The 5174-nt window shown below is 41.0% G+C and overlaps 1 pseudogene; it reads left to right on the top strand.

Annotated features, from left to right (window-relative positions):
- The first annotated feature begins 732 nt into the window (after nucleotides 1–732).
- LOC116082042 lies at nucleotides 733–1170 on the top strand (annotated as a pseudogene).
- The last annotated feature ends 4004 nt before the right edge of the window (nucleotides 1171–5174 follow it).

The raw sequence follows: 5174 nt of genomic DNA on the forward strand, positions 1-5174 counted from the left end.
GTGATATGTGTTAAATGCCCCAAGTCAACAACAAAACTAACATATCTTCAATTCAATAGGCCAAGAAATGCAGAAGACTCTGCTAAAATCAGGAATGACTGTCATCAATGCACTCAGAATGTTTATCAACTGAAAGAGGAAAACTCAGTAACAAATAATGTAAGAGATAACATTAGCAATTCTATAAAAAATTGGGTTACATGAGTGAAATGGAATTTTTCAAGAAAGTCACATACACTCTCACACACAATCAACTTTAACCCTAGCTCACAAGGCATACACAAAAATAAACTCAATGTATCATGCACAAAATCTACTAAGGTTTCTTAGCACTAAGATGATAAAACTAAGGTTTCTAGAAGGAACATATAGGAGTCCATAACTTTTTTATAAAAAGTTTGCAACACTAGTGTCCACCAAAGACCCATGTATTGAATCAGAAGTCCTAAAAGCTAGGTTTGTGATAGAGCAGAGTAAATTATAAATGGTGCTAACAGAGAAATCAATCCAGTGAGCAGGATCATTATATGTCATGATATAGAGACAGATACACCACTCTAACTGCTTGTCAGAACATGTAAAATTCTGTGCCATAGGTAAATTTAAGAGCAATCAACCATAATATGGGGAAAAAAACAAAATGAAAACAAATTGTAATAAATGAACTGAATTATACTGCAAATGAAAAAAAAAGTCCACATTGGTGGCCATCAGGGTATCGCAGCTACCAAAATGAAGTTTAATCTCTTTATGACTTCTGACCGAAGTGAGAACTGCAAACGACATTTCAATGAACCTTCTCACATTTGGAGGAAGATCATGTCTTTCCCTCTTTCCAAAGTGTTGAGACAGAAGTATAATGTTCAGTCTATGCCCATTCAAAAGGATGATGAAGTTTAGGTTGTTTGAGGACACTACAAAGGCCAGCAGATTGGCAAGGTGGTCCAAATGTATAGGAAGAAATATGTCATCTACATTGAACGAGTCCAGTGAGAGAAGGCTAATGGCACAACTGTCCATGTGGGCATCCTCCCCAGCAAGGTGGTTATCACCAGGGTAAAGCTGGACAAGGACCGCAAGAAGATCCTGGACAGGAAAACCAAGTCCCAACAAGTAGGAAAGGAGAAGGGCAAATACAAGGAAGAAATGATAGAGAAGATGCAGGAGTAGAGACATCTCATGTACGGCTTTCATTATAGAAAAAAAAATCCACATTGAAGAAAGTGGAAGAAGAAAGGAAACAAACCAACTTATGGTTGGCAACATCATTTTATGTTCAAGTTGTAAAGCTAAAGACAAAATAATGGGCTGTACAAGTGGGATGCGAGAGTTAGTTTCTCATGAGAGCATGTGTTAGCAATTCTGGCACTGCTTTAATGCATGCCAGGGCTGAAAAGCAAGTATATTTTAATTAAGGAGGATCATGAATGTCACTGCCAGAAAAAGATGTTACGAAAGTCTGGGGTATAAATTAGAATGAGAAGCATATGATAGAGTTTTAATACTGGTATGCTGCATGGGTGAGCACACATGCTCATATTGTTAAGACGAGTTCCCTAGAGAACATAAAAGCAATGGCATCCAGAGACCTCTGAGCACACCTCATGTCTGGACACCTTTTGGAAGGAGCTAAGGTTTCTGTGAGAAGCAGTTAATTTCTGGAAAGGAATGGGGATAACACCTCTTGTGAGTGGTCAAAAAGTCGGGGCCATGTTGACAATACACAAGATCTGAAACAGGTCCCCACAGTCCAAACTGTATAAGGAGATAGAGGCAAATGCCTGAATTGGACCTCACTTTTGACTTGATACAATATATTATTGGTGAACAAACAGTTATATGGGGAAGATGATTATTTTTACAGAAATTTCCTAACAAAATAGAAGGAACACAGAGCATACAGAGCGGCCACTAGAACACAGCAGCTCAGGTTGTGGCAGGTAGCGGCTGGAGAAATACTCCATAGTTAAGAGCTTGCAGAGGACCAAGTTTAGTAACCAGCACCCATGGCAGGCAGCTCACAACTGTCTGTAACTCTAACCCCAGGGCATCTAACACCTTCTTGTGGCCTCTGCGGGCACCTGGACATGGGGCATACACACACTTAAAAGTATATACATATAAATAAAATAAATCTTTAAAAGCATTACAGGCTACCTGTTAAGGGACACTACAGTTAAATGCAAATTTTTAGGATAAAGGGTAGTTATGCACAGTCTCAAAGCATCCTCCTTGAGATATCTATTAGTCTCTGTGGGAGCAGTAGCTTTACGGTTGAGAAACTGTGATTTGAGAGCTTAACCTTTGCTCCCTAATATTCACTGCGTTCTAATTTGTTCATTGTGTGAGTTGTTTACCGAGTCCACTCACCCTGTGGAACAGTCATCGTCAGAGAAAGAATAGTGTGCTGTCTGCTGGCCAATCTCAAGCACCTGGAACAACACTTGACATATACTAAGGCCTTAATAAATATCTGTTGAGATGAATGAGTGCACGATTGAGACATGAAAGTGTCATGCAATTGTGTTCTGTTCCTGATGAAGAGCCACTGGCTATGGAAATCAACCAAGTTGGTTGAGAAACTCTGAAAGGTGCCATGAGACTAGAATTAGAGCAGAAAATTAACTTCTCTCAGTGTTATCATTGACCCTTGGTGTGACCTTGCCTAGTTAGGAAGAATGTCCCTTGGTCCTGGCTGATGCATCCCTAACTGTAGGCTGACTTGGCAATCAAAGTATGATTTAGATTTTCTTCAAACTTATTTCCCTTTGTCAGCTGACACTGAGTAGTGTGCAATCTACCAACTGTACATACACCCATACATTAGGTTCAGAATGAAATCTCTAACCCCTGCCATAGCTGTAACTGGGACATCCTGTAAAAACATCCTTCTCTCTCGAGTCGAGATCCTATGGGCTCCTTCAAAACCATCTTTCTAGTCAGCTTGCCCACATCTTTTTGGGAAGTGTGGCAGAACCTGTGCCTCAGATCTGGCTCCTCTCTGCTCATAGTCATTTCCAAATGTCTTAGGTAGGTTTCTATTGCTACAACAAAGCACCATGACCAAAAGAAAGTTAGGGAAGAAAAGGTTTATTTAGTGTATATTTCTATATGGTTGTTTATCACCAAAGGAAGTCAGGATGGGAACTCAAGCAACACAGGAACCTGGAGGAAGGAGCTGATGCAGAGGTCATGGAGAGATGCTGTTTATAGACTTGCTTCCTTCCCCTGGCATGCTCAGCCTGACTTCTTATGGATCCCAGGACCACTAGCCCAAGGACGGCCTCATCCACAATGGGTTGTGCCCTGCTCATCAATAACTAATTAAGAAAATGTCTTATAGCCAAATCTTATAGAGGCATTTTCTCAATTAAGTTTCCCTCCTTTAAGGTAACCCTAGTTTGTGTGTCAAGTTGACATAAGACCAGTAAGCACACCACATTGTCCTGACACTCTCTGGATACCTCTGCTCAGTTGCCACAGTAATAGCCACTCCCAGACCCATCCCCAACTCAGTCAGCCCTGGGCTTTCTGGTGAGCCTTAAAGGAGAATCCAGGCCATACTAGGTCTCCCCCATAGTCTCCAAAACATGTTCCAGGCCTGTCATCTTCTGCTGTTAGCCATGAGGTATCAGGTTGTAGGGAATACATGGGCCCAGGGTACTCATTTCTGCTTGCAGAATTTGTAATTATCCCCTAGAAAAGAAAGCAATATGTCCAAGCAGTAGAGGACAAATATTCTGTCCTCAAGATGGACATTGTCATGTGGAGTTGGAACAGAGATGGAAATCAGTCATTGCCGCTTAAAAGAAGAACTTGAGTAGAGGCCTTGTGGAGTCCCCAGCTGCTGGGGAAGGAAGCCTTTCCAGATGGAAAGGCTGTGGATATGAGTCTTTGATGACTTGCCATCTAGGGCTCCAACTCTGATGAAAGTTCAAGCAAATCTCCCAGTGAAAATGACTCTGGTTTTTCTAAATGCATGATTTGTAGCTGATTTTTCTGAAAGCAATTACAGAACAGGGCCAGCATCTTTCTGTAATCTAAGAACTCACTCCCTAATTGATGTGTTCTGCCAGCTCTTATCTTGAGACGTTTGAGGGAACACACCATACTCATGTGGAGTCCACCTCGTGAACAGGGAGGGTCAGAGTGACTTTTCCCAACTCATAACTTGTGCTCCTAATTACCTGCCTAAATTTACCATAGGGCAATGTGTAGAGACTCTGGTGGCAGGGAAGCCAGCTGCTAGACTCTAGGAAAAAAATGGGAACTGTGGGTTCTCTCAAATGAACTAAATTCCAAACATTCAAAGAAATTGAATATGTACACTGCTTTTCCCGGAAAGTAGGCAAATGTCACACAACAATGAAATCATATTTGACACCCATGATCATTGGTGAAATGAACGTCAAATAATTATGTTATAGGATGCCATCAGAGAGACAGAATACAAACTGTGAGACTGACTACAGAAGGGCCAGAGTATACATTCCACTTGTGACAACTCAAGCCACGAAGCCTCTGTGGAAGATGATATGGCTGGTACCCCTCCAAATGAAAACTAGAATCCCCATGAGACCTTTCAACCCCACTGCTTAGTGCAACAAAAAAGAACTGAATGCAGAGTTTTGAAGACATATTTGTACATCCAAGTTCATGACAGCATTACTCATGAGAACTAAAACATGGAAGCAGCCTTGTATCCACCAACAGATGGATGTAGAGCAAATTAATCTAGCCATACAAGGAAATGCTATTCAGCCTTCAAAAGAGGAACTCCTGACACAAGCAACAGTGTGGATGAACCTGGAAAATACTATGCTAAGCAAAATAGGCCATGTGCCAGATACAGAAGGACAACCGCTGCCTAGTTCAATTACATGGACTTTCTTGAATAGCCAGAATTCAGAAACAGAAACTAGATGGGTGGATGCTAGGGACTGCAGGGAGGAGTAGGTGGGGTTAGTTATCAGGTATAAAGTTTTGGTTTTATAAGATGAAGATCTCTGAAAAATGCATATGGTGATGGCGGCACAAAATGTTGTTGTAACTAATGCCACTCAAGTACACATTTAGAACTGATTAGCATGATCAGTTTCCTGTTGGGCTTATTTATCCATAACTTCTAAATATTGAAAAAAGAGAGCGGCTCAAATCTTTTTTTTTTTTTTTTT

This window comes from Mastomys coucha, unplaced genomic scaffold (genome assembly GCF_008632895.1).
Source record: "Mastomys coucha isolate ucsf_1 unplaced genomic scaffold, UCSF_Mcou_1 pScaffold7, whole genome shotgun sequence".
Lineage (NCBI taxonomy): Eukaryota > Metazoa > Chordata > Mammalia > Rodentia > Muridae > Mastomys > Mastomys coucha.